This window comes from Octopus bimaculoides, chromosome 4 (genome assembly GCF_046866305.1).
Source record: "Octopus bimaculoides isolate indiv1 chromosome 4, ASM4686630v1, whole genome shotgun sequence".
Taxonomy (NCBI): domain Eukaryota; kingdom Metazoa; phylum Mollusca; class Cephalopoda; order Octopoda; family Octopodidae; genus Octopus; species Octopus bimaculoides.
The window spans coordinates 70,859,790-70,881,354 of record NC_142931.1 but is presented as its reverse complement, the minus strand read 5'-3'; the positions used below and the strand labels follow the sequence as shown (position 1 = coordinate 70,881,354).

General features: G+C 34.8%; 1 long non-coding RNA gene across 1 annotated transcript; it reads right to left on the bottom strand.

Annotated features, from left to right (window-relative positions):
• Positions 1 to 12,165: 12,165 nt before the first annotated feature.
• On the bottom strand, positions 12,166 to 20,754 carry LOC106872699 (uncharacterized). Its single transcript, XR_001409798.3, has 3 exons — positions 20,609 to 20,754; positions 13,712 to 13,869; positions 12,166 to 12,793 (listed from the first exon to the last, which is right to left on the bottom strand). It is a non-coding gene; the product is annotated as an uncharacterized LOC106872699 (long non-coding RNA).
• Between the last annotated feature and the right edge of the window lie 811 nt (positions 20,755 to 21,565).

Genomic DNA, 21,565 nt, shown 5'->3' with positions numbered 1-21,565 from the left:
AGATCTGGCTTTGAGGATGCTTGTACTTTTTACAAAGTGTCCTGTTCATTATGCTCCAGAGGTGTTTTATTGGGTTCATATATGGTAGCTGGCTTGGCTAGGGAAGCATTTTAATGCCATTCTCTTCCAATCAATCTTGAGTCTTTTTTAACCATGTGACAAGGAGCCCTGTATTCCATAAATAAAGAGTCTTCTTTAATCATTTCACCACTGGAGAAGATTGGAAGGAGTCTTTTCTGCAATATGGACACATTTATCTGAGTTTATGTTTTCCTCACACTCTACCAAATCTGATCTACCATTGTTCCAAATAGCTCCCCAGGCCATCACAGAATAGCCACCGTGTTTCGTTGTTGACTGCAATCTTTTCATGTCAAATTTTTGTTCACAGAGTTTCCAAACCCATACTTGATCACTGTCAGAAAATACAGCAAATCTGGACTCATCAGTTAGGGTCCCAAAATGCTAGTGGCCTCTCCACGATCTCATTTTTCTCTGCTTGATAATGGCTGGTCGAAGAAGTGGCTTCCTTCTTTCTGCTCTGACAGAGTAGCCAAGTTTGTGGAGATACCTAACAGTTATTCTGGGACTGACTTGAACTTGTTCTATTATGTCAGAAGCCTTACAACGAGTATTATCCTCCACTCATCGCTTAACAAATCGAAGGGTCCTATCAGAGGGCCCTGGTCGACCTGGGCGAGGTGATGTGGACTCCTTCCTCTCCCTCATGAATTGAACAATCGCTTTATTAACAGTAGAAAGAAGGATCCCAAGGTTTTCTGCGATCTTATGTTAAGTTCACCTTCAGATTGACTCATAATACGGCCTCTTTGAAATTCGGATAGTTCCAAGGCTTCTTTTGTACATGGCATGATTAAACAATCATTTATAGAACCTGAAACAAAAAATGTCAATTAATAAAAAAACATAAACTTTTAATAGACAAAATAAGCAGAAAACGATGTTTTATGGGGTATCTGTTTACTTCTGTCATGTGTATGTATGTATGTATGTATGTATGTGGTATTCCTCCGGAGATGATGTCGCTCATGGGAGTACATCCGGTATGTATTTGCATTAAGTATAATACACAGTTGACTATTTTAATCTAATACTGATTCTGTTGTGTACAAGGCATTTTAAGACACACAAAGATCAGAACTTAACTGCAGCTCGTGGTGGTCCAAAACGGATATGCAATCTATGTAGGTATCTTTTCAAATCATTGCCTGGTTTTAAAAGCCACATCCAATGCCATGATGGTTCTGGAGTATAGGTACAAGCGGTTGTCAAACTCTGCATAAGGAGTAAACAACCACCATCTATGTATATGTATATTTATGTATATGTGTCATCATCATCAACATTGTTTAGCGCCGGCCTTCCATGCTAGCATGGGTTGGACGATTTGACTGAGGACTGGTGAACCAGATGTCTGCACCAGGCTCCAATCTGATCTGGCAGAGTTTCTACAGCTGGATGCCCTTCCTAACGCCAACCACTCAGAGAGTGTAGTGGGTGCTTTTACGTGCCACCGGCACGAGGGCCAGTTAGGCGGTACTGGCAATAGCCACGCTTAAATGGTGTTTTTTACGTGCCACCTGCACAGGAGCCAGTCCAGGGGCACTGGCAACGACCTCGCTCGAATATTTTTTCACGTGCCACCAGCATAAGTGCCAGTAAGGCAACGCTTGTAACGATCATGCTCAAATGGTGCTATTTACGTGCCACTGACACGGAAGCCAGACAGCTGCTCTGGCAATGATCGTGCTCGGACGGTGCTCTTAGCACTCCACTGGCACAGGTGCCAGTTATCGAATTTGGTTCAATCACGATTTCGATTTCACTTGCCCCAACAGGTCTTTGCAAGCCGAGTTTGGTGTCCAGTGAAGGAGAGGTTGGCCTGGGTGCCAGTCGTCGAATTTGGTTCGATTTCGATTTTACTTACCTCAACAGGTCTTCGCAAGCAGGGATTAGTGTTCAATGAAGGAAAGGTACGCACAAGTGGGTTGGCTACACCCCTGGCAGAGGCCTCGGATTATGTTCTCACTTGGCTTGCCGGGTCTTTTGACGCACTGCATATTTCCAAAGGTCTCAGTCACTAGTCATTGCCTCGGTGAGGCCTAAAGTTCGAAGGTCGTGCTTCACCACCTCATCCCAGGTCTTCCTGGGTCTACCTCTTCCCCAGGTTCCCTCAACCGCTAGGGTGTGGCACTTTTTCACACAGCTATCCTCATGCATTCTCGCCACATGACCATACCAGCGCAATCGTCTCTCTTGCACATCACAACTGATGCTTCTTACGTCCAACTTTTCTCTCAAGGTACTTACACTCTGTTGAGTATGCACACTGACATTACACACCCATCGGAGCATACTGGCTTCATTCCTTGCGACCTTACGCATGTCCTCAGCAGTTACGGTCCATGTTTCTATAATCAACATAAATCGGGAACAGCCATGGGAACCAATGTCGGGGAGACGCACAATGTAAGACCGCACATTTGATGCAAGTCTGATGAAGTGCCACTTTAATGTCTAAAACTGCAAACATTACGTAAATATTCACTTCGGATATTGCGTTAACTGGCGTTGCAAACAGAGTTGGTACTGAGACAATTGTAACGCATCATTAAAGATGTGTTAAAGGATTTTTTTGTCTTCTTATTTGGATTATAGTTTAGCCTTTGCTTAACCCACACAATAGCTTTCTACACTTGATGAATTTCGGTATTCGTCTGGAATCCGACAATGTTGACAGCCCTGAACTTTGGTTGAGTGCGTCCCTGAAAATATCATGTCTTTATACGCTACCAGAAACTCTGTGTGTGTGTGTGTGTGTGTGTGTGTGTGTGTGTGTGAATAAGTTGACAAACGAAAAAAAGGAGCTCTCAACACGTTTGGAAGGAGTTACATATATTCTTTAATAACAGTTTCACTTAGCTCGATATGACTTCAAGATTCATGGACACGTAGAATGCGTCAATCACATGAGATATGAAAAAAACGAGAGAGAATTAAGAAATATCTAATAGGGTTTCTAAATGTTAGATCTCTATTGGTCAGTATAGATCACATGGCGTTAATACTATGCAAGCCACATCATATGTGCAGTACCTAATACATGCAACTGACATAATGTATACATATGTGTAAGGTGGCGAGCTGGCAGAAACGTTAGCATGCCGGGCGAAATGCTTAGCAGTATTTCGCCTGTCTTTATGTTCTGAGTTCAAATTCCGCCGAGATGGACTTTGCCTCTCATCCTTTCGGGGTCAATGAATTAAGTACCAGTTGCGTACTGAGGTCGATCTAATTAACTAGACTCTTCCCTCAAAATTTCGAGCCTTGTGCCTAGAGTAGAAAAGAATGTAAGGCGGCGAGCTGGCAGAAACGTTAGCACGCCGGGGAAATGCTTAGCGGTATTTCGTCTGCCACTGCGTTCTGAGTTCAAATTCCGCCGAGGTCGACTTTGCCTTTCATCCTTTCGGGGTCGATAGATTAAGTACCAGTTACGCACTGGGGTTGATATAATCGACTTAATCCGTTTGTCTGTTCTTGTTTGTCCCCTCTGTGTGTAGCCCCTTGTGGGCAGTAAAGAAATAGGTATTTCATCTGCCGTTACGTTCTGAGTTCGAATTCCGCCGAGGTCGACTTTGCCTTTCATCCTTTCGGGATCGATAAACTAATTATTAGTCGCGTACTGAGGTCGATCTAATCTACTGGTCTCCTCACCCCAAAATTCGGGCCTTGTGCCTAGAGTAAAAAGAATAATATATACATATGTGTATGTATTCATCTAAAAACTACTCAAACTCTGTGATTGTTAGCTTACTTGCTTGTGTGCTTGTCTGTAATTCGATACAGCCAAACCGGCGCATAATGGGAAAGGTACTTCCGAAATACGAATACAAATGGAATAAAACGAGTTTCCCAAAAATCGGACCACGGATTCCTGAGATACGCGTTTTGCTTTGATTTGTTTTATTTTGGTGGGGTGGGGGGTACCTTCACAAATAGCCAGAATGGTGCATAGTAGGAAAATACTCCGAAAGTAACTTAACCGTGAAATGGGAATATATAATACAGTGAAAATTGTTTCCATTAATTTTATGTTTACGTTATATAACAATTTCTTTCGCATTTGCGTAGAAGTGTGCACATGTGCCATAAATAAATGCTGTTACTGGAGTTCAAGTTTATCCCGGAAGTTCTATTTCTATTAGATCAATAAAACCTTAAACATGAACTTGTAAACGGGACCTATGATGACACGAACGAATTGAAATATTTAACTGAATCATCATAAAATTAACTTTCATTTCAATGCAATGTTGAAATCAACTTCAATGTTTTATATCCTGAACCGTCAGTGATCCAACGGGTCACGAGTAGTTTAGTATATATTGTAAATGACATGTGGTTACTACAATAAGCCAATATTTCCTAAATAACAAACAGGAAATACATTGGCTAGGATTTACTATTCCAGTCTAACAAAAAAATGATCTCACAAATTCTTTCTAACTGAAGCCTACACAATATATATCCTGAATTAATAGCTATATGTACTCAAAAGACTTTGACACTCCTATTTACTTCAAACTCACAATTTAGGCTGATGAAAATTTGATGTTAGAGCAACATTTCTTTTTTCTTTTATGCATTTGTTAGTTTTTCATCGTTCTGGCATGAAAATGATTCACATAAAGATTTGTTCTTTTAAAGTTGCTCTTCTTTTGTATTGTTTCACAGATTAATAATTCAGCCTTCTTGTAGGATTTTGTAGCCATTCCTCCATAATATCTACATTGGTTTTCTTCAAAGACGGGTTTCTTTTTTATTTCTCACAGCCGAAAAGAGTTCAATTCTACAGTCTCGCATTTATAGCTGTATAGTATAATCGGTAGCCTAAAGTAATCGATGTATCTTTTTTCTTATTTGAGCGTTGTTTGATACTTTTCATTTTGTCCAATCTATTTGTATCTTGATTTCCTCTAATGATATTCTCTTCCTTAATTGTCTTCGTTGCTCGGGTTCTTATAGATTTGGTTTTATCTTTAGATTCTGTAGAAAAATTAATAATGTTGAGTTCATGGAATATTCATTTATTTGTGTTTTATTGTTTTTTTAAACATTCTTTAAAAATATCTTAAAAGTTACGATAGAGTTTTCCTTCCAATGTTATACATACCTACAGATAGACAAACAGACAGATAGAGACGTGCACATACATATATACACACATACAGATATACATACATAGATGCATCCACATCTATACGTACGTATGCATATATGTATATATATGTAAGAACGACCGTCCGAACCCAAAAAAGGAGAAATGGTGACGAATGGAAAAAGAGGACTCCTTTTATTTAAAACGCGTCACACGGTCGAACACAAAATATATATCGAAGATGATATACAGATATGTTATACTACGATAACATAGATGGCCAGTAAAAGGAAGACGATAAACACAACCGTATGAAGATGAATAACAGAGATATTTATTGTGACGTTAAAGATGTATGTCTGTGTGTGAGTGTGAATGCGACATATAAAAACACAATAAAAGACAGGCCGTCGTACAAAGAACAAAGTGTATGTGAGTGATACATGTATGTGTATGTGAGATATTACAGCAGATAGAAAGAGTCAGTAACACGTGAGCATTTATACCAGTTCTTGAGTACACAATTGGAAGAGTCTGTATGTGAAAGAAGTTGAGGCTGTGTGTGGCAGTGCGATCACTAGTTGTGATGTTGGCTTCCATGCCGGGCCGGGCTCTTGAGGACAGACGTTCGTCGCTGACTGAATTCTCTTGTCTATTATTAATCGTGGTGAATATGAAACACCTAACAGAATCGAAGAGAGAGAGAGAGATGTGCCGCGGTGGTTTGGATTGGTGTACATAGAGATCATGTTGATAATATTGGCGAATCTTGTCGTTCGTAGTTAAAGTCGTGTTGACTATGGTGGCGAAGTGGCTGCTTGGTAGTAGTCGTAGAATCGTGTTGCTGATGGCGAAGCTGTTGGACGAAGCTGTTGATGTTGTCGCTGGAATTGCTGCTGCTGCTGTCGTGTGGTACACGGAACAGTCTCTATAGAGAAACTGAACCGAGACCTATTTGCTGGGTATGATTTGGTCTATTTATAGCGAATTATCGGCTCCCGAAGGCTTCAGAAAAATACTCTATCACGTGACCTTATTAGGGGCCGTGATTGGTCAGTTTGCGTTCTGGCGAGAAAGGTTCGAAGAATTTGCGGCTTCAAATAATAATCAGTCACGTGATGCCAGGCAAATGTGTTTTCTACTACGGCCGATCTTGAATATATTTATAACGGCAAGAGAACATGGCTTCTTTGTGTATAATGGCGATCGAGGTGTTAGTTTCACTACATATTTATATATATATATATATATATATATATATATATATATATATATATATATATATATATATATATATATATATATATAGAGAGAGAGAGAGAGAGAGAGAGAGAGAGGGCCGTTTATGCATATACATATATAATTACATGTGTGTGTTTGTGCAAATATATCTAGATGAATGTGTGTGTATATACATGCATCTATTACAAACGCAGACCTATACATACGTAAGAACTTAAAACCACACCTACAATTTACTTATTAAAATTTAATTTAATAGTTATATTTTCTATGCTTGTATTGCAATTATTTTACATCTAGTATTTTTTGAGAATATTGAGTTATTCTCCACGATTGTTCTACTTATTAACTGACCCAATATGTGAGTTTTTTTTTTGTCCTCAGTGAAAATATGTAATTAATCGAATCTTTCATTTATTATAACGAGATTGGAACTTAGTTTTCGTAATTACTCCTGAAAATTCTCATTTATAACTTTATATTGCATTTGCGTTTATTGCTATTGATAATAAGCGTGTTAGACTCTGTCTAGAAGACCAAAGATACCGAGTGGAACCAGACAAACTCGAGAAAAGCAAAGGTAATATATGTAACAAATTAATGAGCAAGGATATTAACAATACGACACTCCCATATCCTAGACGCATACGTGGCTGTGTGGTAAGAAGCTTGCTTCTCACCACATGGTTCTAGGTTCAGTCTCACTGTGTGGCACTTAGGTAAGTGTTTTCTACTATTGCCTTGGTTCGAGGAAAACCCATTGTGTGTATATATATATATATATATATATATATATATATATGTGTGTGTGTGTGTTTGTCTCCCACCACCGCTTGACAACCGGTATAAGAAGTACTAGTGTTTTAAAAAATGAGTACTGGGGTTGATCCATTCGACTAAGAATGTGTAATGACTGAAACAAGTAAAAGATAAAAAATATCAAGAAGACCAAAATTTTACTTCAACCGAATGGAGATTAATTTGCAATAAAATACTCGTCACCAAAATATAAGACTATGATACTTTGGGATTTTTATGGTCGCATTAAAAATTTTTCTATGTAATACAGAGAGTTAAGTAAAATATTGCCACTCATAAATTATAGAAGGTAGTTTATTTTACAAAAAATGTTCCTAACTGCGATCATCCGAAATTGGTGAAAAATCTTAATCTTGTTGCACCTGTACCAAGAAGGATTAATAGATAGAGAATTAGAATATATAATTAATTTTAGATGTAAATCTAGTGTATTCTAGGGCTTGCCAAAAATTCACAAAAGCAAAGGTAGCATAACAGGAAATACACAAATATATTTCTTTATGATTAATCACCAAATATCTTTAAATCAATACCATTAATAGCTTTCCCAGCATGTAGAACTTATTGTCGAATTAAACTTTTAGGTAACTTAGTGAAACAATATCTTAACGACATTAAATATTCTCTTACGGGCAATCTAAATATTATGTGGAATCACTGACAACAATGGTAAATGAAATTATGCTTGTTGTATCTTTTGAATTTATATACAAACATCCCTCACAACTATGAAATAGAAGGGGAAAATATTCGTGCTGAAGAATCTTGCGGATAAATTATCAAACCATATTTTTAAAAAAATGGATTAAAAATTAGGGCATACAAACATATTCACCACAATAACTATTTCATGATTGATTCTATAATCAACATAAATCGGAACAGCCATGGGAACCAATGTAGGCTCAGTTGAGGAAAATTTAGTTATGGGCGATCTGCAAATGATATTGTATCACAACTACCACGAAAATTTGGGGATTTCACTTGGTCAAAAGAAAACTGGAAAAGATTTCTTGACGATAACTTTATTCTGTGAATAACATAAAGAAATTAGAATAATTTGAACTTTTACTTAATGGATTGAATAATATTTACAGTGGAAACAGTCAAGAAAAACTACAGTTAATAGATATTTTATAAATGAAAGTTAGCATTCAATTGAAAAGACATGCATTACAAACCTGGAGATTTAAAACGATATCTAGACTTTACCTAATGTCTGTGGAAACACATGCACAAAAAAAAGAAACTATTTAATTTAGCAAAATGGTTATGCCCAAGTTTGACTACCATAAATACTTGTGATATACGACTTCAGGAGTTTAAACATACACTTGTCATTAGGTATAATCTATCACTATTTGTAAACTACAGAACACAGTGTGCCAATACCGTTGATACAATACAAAACTATACATGAACTGAAACTATTATCATACATTTTCTACTCACAACATTTTAAAAAAATAATGAAGCTTATAATTTTAATTTTCAAATTGTACCGAGTCTAAAAATGAAAGCCTTAATGAATCAGGTTTTATAAACACATTATTATTTTTAAAAGTACAAAAATCATAAGCGAATATAAACAGTGGAATTATTTTGAATGACAGTAGAAAATGGAGTGAAAATACGTGAGTAATCAGCTGTGGAATGTTTTAATTTGATCGTTGATAAATAAAGAGTCGTCCACAAAGACTAATTATATGCGCGCTGACCACTGATATATGCCACGATTGGGTTATAAAGTCTTTGGACAATATCCATAAAAGCATTATAAAAAATGTATTTTAAACAGAATGAATTAGGAAGAGGACTAGTATTTGTTGAAAGAAAGTGGAAGGATAGGGACAAAGATCCCAAAGAAGTTGATATTCTAGAATGATGAACCGTAATTACAAGATTTTGAAGGATTTTAATATTTAATCGTACATGTTTTATTATCAATAAAATAGTGCATTAATGCATAATCAGCAATTGAAATGAACATTATAAAATGTTATTTAAAGTTTTAAGATTACAGTATCTTATCGAAGGTTTAGATTGCTAAGCATAGTACTTCAAAATGCCTTTTACTTCAGAAGCTGTACTAACGTGTCCAATAATGATGTTTCTGCATCTATCTTCAATAAACTGCAATTCGTTTTCATTACACTGTCATTGGTCACCTAGTATATGGCATGCATTGTATTTTACTATATATCTGAATAGCAATACATCAGCCACAGTCTTGTATATTATCTGCATATCTGCATGTTATTTTCTGATAGATCTATGAATAATAAATTCTTGTATTCCTATAAATTCGCTATTGGGGTTGATCATGAAATTATGCAGATCATCATGCATATAGTAATTGCCTGATTCGTTACTTCACATCAGTAGCGTTCCAATCGGTGTTTATAGTCAAAGCAATTGTTGGAAGCAGTAACATGCATTTATGTTAATAATAACATTTTATTTTTTTGTAACAATTAGCTGATATCTTTGGCAATATATTTGTAACTATATGAAATATGTTCGCAGAAATCAAGCTTTAATTGTAATTATTTGCTTTAACTTGTTGATGTTACTGAAAGTAGTGCACAATTATTGTCAGAACATTTGCTTCAGTTGTTTACTACCCTCTATGTCAACCCTTAGTTTTGGAGAGATATTTTTTCAGGTAAAAAAAAAATCAACTTATATGCAACGAATTAAACTTTTGCTTGCTGAGTCTGGATGAGAGAAGCTTTGTGGGCCCTTTGAGACCATTAATACACTTTTCAAAATATTGCAGGTCAACACGGCAATGAAAGATATGAGCTGAGAAAATATTCCTCATCAGCAGTGTTCTTGAAAGAATGGATTGTACGTAGTGGTCAGGTTTGGACCTAAAAGGTTGTTGTGTGGAAGTAGAACATCCCTATTGGTTGGCTCAATATAAATGGACACACAGAGAGTCTTGAGCTGTGTAAAACCGAGAGTTGTGTATTGTCAAGAGTTATTGCCAGTATCTTGAGTAGAACGATTTGCGTGGACATTATTATTATTATCCTGTTATATCGTACGTTGAACGTGTGATACAACAAAGTGTGATAGAAAATGGAGAGACAAGTCAGAAGTGTATGTTAAAGCACATCCAAGTTGATCTTAATGGTTTTTGAGCTTAATTCCTATATTTAAAACTATCTGTCTGATGCTCTAATGACACATGGAGGCACAGGCATGACTGTGCAGTAAGAAGCTTGCTTCCCATCACATGGTTTGAAGTTTAGTCCCCCTGCATGGCACTTTGGGCAAGTGTCTTCTACTATAGCTTCGGGCCAACCAAAGCTTAGTGAGTGGATTCGATAGATGAAAACTGAAAGAATCCCGTCGTATATACACGCACATATATCTATGTGCATGTATGTCCGTATTTGTTCCCCCATCATCGGTTGACAACCGATGCTGGTGTGCTGTGACCTAGTAGTTCAGCAAAACAGACCAATAGAATAAGTACCACGCATATAAATAATAAGACCTGGGGTCGAGTTCTTCTATTAAAGCCCTACAAGGCCGTGCTCCAGCTTGGCAGCAGTCAAATGACTGAAGCAAGTAAAAGAATAAAATATATACCTAATGTACACACATATATATATGTGTGTGTAAGTATGTAATATAGCTATGTTATGCACGAGATATTGTCAATAAGAACTGAAATAAATTTATATATTAAAAAGTGCGTTTCTTTTTTTATATATTTGCCTTACGGAAAAGGAGGAAGGTGTCTCTTGGCAGATCATTCTATAGTTTATTGACAGCTCCTCAGAGAATACTTACTTAGCTTCCTTCCTCAATCACTGCCATAGGTTAGCTGCTATATAAAACAGTCATAAATTATGCTAGTGCATTGATGGGTTGCCTATGATAACACAACATATCCATTATGAGCTTTCCTCCTTTTTTTCTACTCATCATTCACACAGACAGATTGATTACAGTTTTAATGCATCTATAGTAAGGTTTTCTAATATTTAAATTTATTATAGTCACTTAGGTATACATTATGCTGTGCATAAAATAGATATAATGTAAGGTAAGACACTTATTCAATATGTCCTATTTTGAACATTGTAAAACATGCTTTGAGTGATAGTCACATGAGATTTCTAGAAGGTCAAAACTAGGTAGAGGCACCCTCATTGACTTTGAATGGATTTATTTTCTTGCTCAGATGCAAGACAACAAGACTATAATAGTAATATTTGAATGTATAACCACATAGCCTTTTGACTTGTGACTCTATATATTTCAACCATAGGGCTCCTTTTGTATAGATGTTATTGAGATATGTAGAGAAGCTTGGAACTGTGCCCTTCACATCTAAATACCATTAAAAAATTTTTTATTAGGATAGCACACCAACAACAAACTTGGGAAAAGTACAATTATTATATAAAACTGAACATCAAAATCTGTTGAAAATCATATTTCAATTTAGCCTGCAGAATGAAATGATAAAGAAAGCATTTGGATTACCAGCATAAGTTTGATGTTGCTGCTGCCAGGAATAACAAAGTATTAGATGCATCTTATTGCAATAATCCCAATGAATGATGGTGATGACGATGACAGTGATGGTGGAAGTGATGATGATGATGTTAATGATGATGACCATGCACCAGGAATCACAGATCTAACATGTAATTAGTTCAAATGGGAAATTTCTTCTCTCCATATATACATAATTAGTCCAGAAAGACAATGTCTTGTATCACACACATACACCTGAATATAATATTTTTTTCTTAGTTGGCAGCAGCCAATAATGCAATTTAAGATTATTTAAGAGTTAGACACAAGATAACATCTATCAAAAGTAAGTTCGTTTTACATAAATTTTACATTTATTTATATAAAACAAAATATTACACATTTGCATGTACATGTTATATTTATTTATCACTATTATTTTCTTTTTAATATTATTATTTTGTTTTTTGGTTTATTTCATTTTGTGCTTTTGATATATTTTAAAGCCATTAAGCAAAATTTTAATACGATGTAATCAGTAGCTTCAAGAAAATAACAATTGCGTAAAATCAATATTTTTCAATAAAATATTCACAAGGTGTTTTGAAGTTTTCACAAAATTGCTATTATTTTTAAATGGAGTTTAACTCTATTTAAAAATAATAGCAAGTACAATTAAAGTGAACTATAGAGTTACAAACAACGAAATTGAGTGCTTCCTGCTTAAGCATCAAATTGGTTGGCAGCTGTCTGTTTAAAATTTATGTTGTAAATACATATCAAATGTAATAGCAAATACATTTTAAAAGAGTAGAAACTTCATTTTTTTTTCTTTTGAATTCCTATTTGAATGTTGTTTATTTTTCTTCTTTATGTTTTGTATTTGCTTGTTTTGTTTTGGCAGTGTTTTATTAGTTTTTACCTAAAATATTTCAAAGTTAATTATGTCGAACGAAACAAAGTTTTTCAATAAAATTCAGATCTTTCATTCCTTAGCATGTACAGGCTTTTCAGTATTTAACTTTTTTGTCCAAATAAAGTTTTTCGAAATTTTCTCTTTAGTTTTGCGGAAAAGAGAAAAAAATATTAAAAAGAAAATATTACTTTAATGATGAATTACAAATCAATTGTTAGTTTTTGGCAATACAGAAGCTACCAAAACTATTATATTTAAAGAATCAGTCGTTATAAAAAGCTTCTAAAGAAAACGAGATTATTAATGAGCAAAGTATATTTCACAAAACACTATTCTTTTCTTACAGTGTAAAAATAATAAAAATAAAACTATCTAAATATGCTAATTTCTCATTACTTTTTAGGTTACAGTCCTACTTGGTTGTAAGGCAAAAATCAATGGTTTGGTGAAGAGGTCTAATAAACCAAAACATAATTTGAGTTACCTTCCATATCTGCCAAAAGTATTGAAGCAGTTGAGCTGTAGATCTCTTCTTGCGCATTAATATTCTTAAATGTTTCATGGTCTGTATTACATACATTCACCATACTTAACTTAATTATTTTATGTATGACTTTCTTGTTATGTTCTTTCCATTGCTAATAAACTCATTCTAATCTGTTAGTTGTTACCTGCCCTTATGAAAATTATAATTATTATGATTCATAACGAAATAGTTTTGCAATGCCCCTGTCTCAGTTTCAATTGGGAATAAAAATACTGTTGTTACTGTTTTACCTCAGATCAGCTCTCATTTTCAGACCTATAGCCAAATACCTTTCATGCATAACTATTCCATCTTTCTTTGCCAGCAGAGGATACCTATAACTACATTAGCCAATGTGTGATTTCTAGTAGATCTGATAACTGCATAGAGGTTACTTTGTTGGCTTTTCACTGGTATAAAATCTGATGTAAGTACTACATATGAAATATTCATTATCGCTGTGTTGTATACTGTCCACCACCAACTCATAGTACTTATTCAGGGAATATTTTCTCCCATTATAAGTCTGTACCTGTATAGCTGTTTCTTTAAAATTCATTGAAACTATCTTCTCACTTGGCACTTTGATCCTCAGCTATTCGTTTACTTCTTACTACTATACATCTTTGTTTTCCTAATGACGTTCTCTATTTAACTTCCAGTTCAAGAAACAGCTTGAGATCAGGCTATCTGCAATAAAATTAATAAATAACGCATATCAATCTTTAATCCAATATTCATAATTTATTCAAAGAATATACTTAAACCATAGCAATTATATGTTTTTGTTGTTATCAATTTATCTTTTACTGAATATGTTTAAGGCCTTTTTTGTTTTCAGCTCAGCTATAGTTACTCCCTGTAAAACACATATTCAGCAGTTAATGCATAACTAATTATTTTCCAAACTTTACTCTGTATCTAAGAACCATAAAATATCACTGCTTCAGCAAATAAATCTTATTTCAATTTTACACACTTTCTCAACACTAAAAGCAAAGGAATCAAGAAATAAATTTATCCTCTTTCAGCTTTTACCACTACGCTGGTTCCACTCACTCAACTAGGAGGAACATTAAGGTGATAACGGCCTTCTTAAAGCTAATTTTCAGCTTGATTACTATCTTTCTCATTAAGACTATTCACCCTGACAGTAATTACTTTGCGTCCACATTTATTGATTATTGTTATTAATTGATTGAGAGGTGGGGACGCATTCCATTCTTTGGGATAATATTTTCATAACCATTTGCATGTGTCTTTCTTCTCCAGTGTTTATTTCCTACTTGATGCTATGAAAATAAATCCCACTTACATTTGTATGTTTATTAACCAAGAGTTCAGTAACCTGGTCATTTCATTCACTCAATATAATTTCAGCACCTCTCCAATCTTTCTTATTTAAGTTAGATAAGTCAGAACTTTTTATTTCTTTTTGACTCTTTAACACTTCTACTTATTTCAGTCACTTGATTGTGGCCATGCTGGAGCACTGCCTTTAGTCGAACAAAGCGACCCTAGGACTTATTCTTTGTAAGCCTGGTACTTACTCTATCTGTCTCTTTTGCTGAACTGCTAAGTTACAGGGATGTAAACACACCAACACCAGTTGTCAAGTGATGGTGGGGGGACAAACATAGACACACAAATACATACAAATATATATATATGTGACATGGTTCTTTCAGTTTCCATCTGCCAAATCCACTCACAAGGCTTTGGTCAGCCTGAGGCTATAGTAGAAGACACTTTCCCAAGGTGCCATACAGTGGGACTGAACCCAGAACCATGTGGTTGGGAAGCAAGCTTCTTACCACACAGCCACTCCTGTGTCTTTCTGTTCATATTCTATTAGCTTCTAAGTTTATATTCTTCACATCACTAGTTATAGAGTTCTTATCTCTGTAGTAAAACTCATCTTTTATTATTTCTTTTTTTGTTTGAGTCTCTGGACTGTGGCTATGCTGAGACACACTCTAGAAGGCCTTAGTTGAACACATCAACCCCAATACATATTTTTAAGCCTGATTTTATTCTATTTCTTTTTGTCAAGCTTCTGAGTGATGTGGGGATAAATAAACCAACACCAGTTGTCAAGCTGAGGTGGGGGACAAACTCAAACACCAAGACACACACATATTGATACATATACACATACATACACATACATATACATATATACATGTGTTATTTCTTTACTACCCACAAGGGGCTACACACAGATGGGACAACCAAGGACAGACAAATGGATTAAGTTGATTGTATCGACCCCAGTGTGTAACTGGTACTTATTTAATTGACCGCGAAAGGATGAAAGGCAAAGTCAACCTTGGCAGAATTTGAACTCAGAATGTAGCAGCAGACGAAATACCGCTAAGCATTTCGCCCGGCGTGCTAACTTTTCTGCCAGTTCGCCACACATATATACATGTGTGTGTGTGTACGTATGTATATATATATATATATATATATATATATATATATGGTACAGGGGTGGCTGTGTGGTAAGAAGTTTGCTTCCCAAGCACATGGCTCCAGGTTCAGTCACATTGCATGGCACCTTGTGAGTGGATTTGGTAGATAGAAACTGAAAGAAGCCTGTTGCATATATGAACACACACACACACACATATGAATTTATGTTTGTATGTATGTATGTATGCATGCATGTATCAATATTTATATACATATATATATATGTATATATGTGCATGTGTGTGCCTGTGTGTTTGTCCCCCACCACATCCAAATCCACTCACTAAGTTTTAGTTAGCCCAGAGCAATAGTAGAAGATGCATGCCTAAGTTGTTATACGATGGGAATGTACCCAAGACCACATGACTACGAATCAAGCTTCTTATCACAGAACCATTCATGTGCATAATGATAATTTTTTTCAGTCATGAAATCTGTTTAATGCATTAAAAACGAAAACTTTAAACACACACCCATGCTCACATATATACGACAGAATTTCATGCAGCTTCTTTTAATCAATTTTACTTACAAAGTCTTTGGCTAACCTAAAGTAATAGAAGAAAAATCTTGATCAAGGTGTCACACAGTAGAAATGAACCTATGACCAAGTGGCCAGATAGTGAACCTCTTAATAACACTATATCCTCACCTATATCATCATCCACCTTATTATTTTAACATTCAGCATTTCCATTCTTACATAGATCAGATAGAATTTGTTGAGGAAATTCCTATTGACAACCACAACCATCACCTGTTTCCAAGCAATTTAATATTTCTTAATGTGACTTAATGGTTACAGAACTTGGCTCATAATCAGAAGGTCATAAGATTGATTTCTGGTGGTGCATTAAGTCCTCGAGTGAGACACTTTATTTCATGTTGCTCCAGTCCTCTTAACTGGCAAAAATGAGTTTTATCTGTAATTCAAAGAGCCAGCCTTGTCACATTATCTGTGTTGCTGAATCTCACTGAGAACTACACGAAGGGTGTGTGTGTTTGAAGAGTGCTCATCCACTTGCATGTTAATTTCACAAGTAGGCTGTTCTATTGACCGAATCAAGTGGAACAGTGATCACCTTAATCGATGGAGTGCCAGGATTTTAATATTTCTCAATGGCTCAACAAATTCTTACAGAAGATTAAAAACAAATAATATTGTTTGTATGATGGTTACACCAATTTATATCAATTGTACAAAATAAAGACACAGGAACGCTTACACACACACACACACTTGCATTTACATGCAGACACATGGTTTCCATTGACTAAATCCATTCAAAAGGTTTTGGTCAGCCAAGGGCTATAGTAGAAGCCATTTTCCCAATGTCATTTAGTGAGACTGAACCACATGTTTGGGAAGCAAACAGCTGAACAACATAACCATACCAAGTCTAAATATATTGATGTATATAACACGTTTAGTTGTGTATATTTTCTAATAGCTCTGTTATTAATTCAGCTACTGCAAAAGGGAAAATTTAGGCTGGCATATGCTTTATTTAAGTTTGATTATACATTTAGAGTTATGCAGTTAGGGAAAAATACTTGTAACAGATTTTTAGAAAATTTAGAATGGAACACTCTAAAGTTATAAGAAAAAACAGATTCATTCAAAATTAAGATTTAGAAAGTAGAAAAGGAAAACATACATACTTATATAAAGAACCAAGTATTTATATGAATTCAATCATAAATTAGCATAGAACAAAACAAAGTTACCTAAAAGAAAAGTAAATATATCATATAGCACAAAGTTCCTACACTTGAAATAAACTATCAAAGAATTATAAAAAAAATATTGAGTTAAAGGTGCAAAAATAACAAAAATATTAATGAAAATAATTATATTTTCAAACTTAGAAGTTTATTTGAAAATAACATAAAAGAAGTTATATATTTTGCTAAGGTGTCTCTGGTTCTTTGCCAAAGGCATTTTCAACAACTTAGTGACAACTAACATAGAAACAGATCTTATATGGAAAGCAATTCTGAGTTATAAAGAAAAAAAAAAAAAAGAAGGCATATACTGTAGAAAGTTAACACCAAATGTCATACATTCCAACTTACTGGTTAGATGTAGCTTTATGCAATAGATGAAAGTAATAATAAGCAAATTACATTATAGACCTAAAGCCAAAATTTTAAAAAAATGAAATATTCATGTACATATATATTTCTACATATATATATATATATATATATATATATACATACGTACATCAATATATTTATATATATATATATATATATATATATATAGATAGATAGATAGATAGAAAGATAGCTGTATACTTACATTATATATATATATATATATATATGTGTGCTTGTATATTATACACACACACACACACACACACATAAACTTACATACTTACATATATATGTATGTATACTAGGTTATCAGAAAAATTTGTTCATTTCTTTCCCTTTCTTTGAACTCACTGATAAAATATTTTTATGATAGTGATTTAAGTTTTTCCCTTTTTTTTTTGGTATTTTTTAGCTCTATTCTTCCTCTGAAACTTTTGTTTATCATTTTTGAAATTTCAAAAAGTTTTACCTCTTTTCAGACAATGGTGATAAAGTGCCAAGTAGAAATAAAATGAGCCTTGGTGATACCTGCTTTTCATCACTTTCAAACTAGTCTCCGAGGCTATTAAAGCCACCGGATACATTTATGCACTTTATGGAGAGGGCATTATTACTGAAGTGATTTTCATGCTGCAGAAGTGATTTTCATGTTGCAAGAAGGGGAAATTCGATTTCACAGACTCTCTGCATTCCAGCTAACCTGCATAGTTCAATGAATGAGGTCATTCATGAGGATTTACACCATTCCTCCTGGAGATTAGCCTTGCAGATTAGCCCTGGAGATTAGCCCTGCAGATGAGATGTTCTTCTGATACCATCACCTGTTACTTTCACTTAATGGGTAAAGTCTAAAAGCTTGATGCATGTGTGCCACACACTCTGAATAAATAAGACAAACTCCAGAGTTTCTCCATCACCACAAGTTTGCTGATTGTACACATCACTTTTTGTGGACAAGAATGGAGATTTCTGTACTGCATTGTCATTGGTGGTGAAGAAAGATATCTTTATATCAATATTTAAACAGAAGAAAGACTGAATGAGTCTTGACAAGTAAGCATGCCTTTAGCTAAGCCAGAGCCGCATCTATTCAAGACCATCCCCTCACCATTGCTTGACAACCGATTCTGGTGTGTTTATGTTCCCTGTAACTTAGTGGTATGGCAAAAGAGACTGATAAAATAAGTGGGCTACACCACTATGAAATGCTTGAAAACAACTACACAATAAATACAGAGATTTGCATCCAGCAAATGCAATGGCTTGATGTGGTGATGCAGCTGAGATGTCCCAATCTGTCTTTGAGGCATTTTATTCTACTACAATGTGAAGTTGTAAATATGGCTCCATGAATTCTTTGAGTCAAGATCTGGTAATTTCTACTGCCAAGTATTGACAAGCTAGTAGAACTTTTGCAAGAAGTTGTGAACAGTGAATGAGAATATATTCTTGACTAATCTGTTAAAATTATTGAAAATAAAGATTAAAGTAAATAGGAAAAAAGAAAACAAATTAATTATTTATCTAAAATCCCAGTATATATGCTTTGTGCCTTGTTACCTGCTAAGAATGTAATGAAATAAATATTAAAATAAAAGACAAAACAAGTATTATCATACAATTAAGAATACACGCCAGCAAGTATCATGAAACATACTATACCAAAGACAGTATGTAGTTCAAAAAAACAGGAATGGCTGTGTGGTAAGAAGCTTGTTTCCCAACCACATGGTTCCAGGTTCAGTCCCACTGCATGGCACCTTGGGCAAGTGTTTTCTACTATAGCCTCGAGCCGACCAAAGCTTTGTGAGTGGATTTGGTAGACAGAAACTGAAAGAAATGTGTGTGTGCATGTGCATGCGAGTGTGTGTGTGTGTGTGTGTGTGTGTGTGTGTGTGTGTGTGTGTGTGTCTGTTTTTCTCCCCTCACCATTGCTAATGGTTACATTCCCCGTAACTTAGCAAATGACTGAAGCAAGTAAAAGAATAAAAGAATATAAGAAGTGTTAAAAAGTGAGTACTGAGGCAATTTTCTAAAAAATTAGGAAAGCATACCGTCTGTATTTAACCCTTTTGCTGTGGAAATAATAAATATCCACTCAAAGTTTCACCACTCTTAACTGTGGAAAGTAGTTTTATGTATCAGTCCTTTTTGAAGAATGTCTTGTTTGAATAATTTTTTTGTTGAGATATGTCAAGTTTATTGAGGCAATGTGACTTGCAGAAAATACCAATTCTATATTTTGGTAAGCATATATTTAACATCATTACAAGAAAAACTATGAAATTTATTTCTACAGTGGAAAGAATCAGGACTCTAAGAAGCTAGGCTCTCAATGTGGTCACATGTTAGATATATGAGAAAATTTTCTATAAAATCAAACTCTGCTCTTAAAAAGAGAGAAAGGAAGGACACTGTGGATTATGTAGAATAAGATAAACCTTGCTTGAAAAGGTGGGTTGGTCATAGCAAGACCATCTTTAATTATAGGTCTATTACATGTAAGCTGAACTGGGTTTAAAGCAACAACAGTGATGGAATCTAACTTTAATAATAAACTTCACTATTATAGAGTACTTAGGTAAATGCAAGCGTAAAAACAGCAACTCTAAGTGAACATCTTAAGAAATGACTTAAGCTTAAATGAAAAAAAGAAAAAAGAAATAATTGACCATTGCAATTGTCATTCAGTGAATTTCAAAGTAGATTTGAGAAATGCATTTCCAAAATAATTCATAAAAAAAACAGTTAACTGAAATTGTCATGTGTACTGTGAAGAATGGGAATCAAAATGATTATTTACATAGTCATTCTTAATTCATTCTAGCAGTTCTAAAATAAATATGCTAACCACTCTTGTTTCTCATCAATGGAGAACACCTTTTTCAGAATGTGTGTCCACAGCACCATCAGTTTATTAGCACAAGGGGACTATGTGACACTCAGTGTTTTGATATTATTGTATCTTCTTGGGCAAAATGCCCAATGTTTTGACATTGTTGCATCTCCTTGGATTAATGAATCTTAGAAGCATTTATGTCACTTGTTTATTACGTCAGCAAGCAAATTATTTGCTGGTGTATGCTGATATCTGCCAAGCAATAATAAATCATCATGTTCATGGTGAACAGGAAAAATCACAATGATGACTTACATATTCATTCTTAATTCATTCTGGTCATTCAAATGTGAATATGCAATGTCAGTGTAATAAATTACAATGGTTTTGTAAACACACATACACACAGAAGAAGTTATTTGACACCATCAATTCAAGTATTAAAGTCAACACTATCTTCCACACATACAGGGTTGTCTTTTCAGGTGCTTGTACTACTTAAAAAACACACATGTCATTGCTATGTAAATGCACCCATGCCAGTGGCATATAAAAAGTACCCAGTACATTCTGTTAAGTGGTTGGTATTAGGAAGAGCTTCCAGCCGTAGAAGCCACAATAGACGGTGTCTGGACAGCTCCCTGCTACCAGCTCCATGTCAAACCATCCAACTCATGCCAGCATAGAAAGCAGATTTTAAACGATGATGATGATACACACACCAGAAGTTAGTTGACACCATCAATTCAAGTATCAGACTGAATTTTATTTGACCAACTCTGAAAGGACAAACATCAAAAAGCCGCAGTAGGATTTCTACTTTTTTTCTCAGAAAAATAAAAATCCTGAACGTATACTAAAAAGTATTTTTCCAATGCTACAACAATCAGGCCAATCCACCACCCTCAAACTATTGCTACTCATTGTTTCTGAAGTAGGCATAAGACTGAAACTTTGAGGAGACATGCT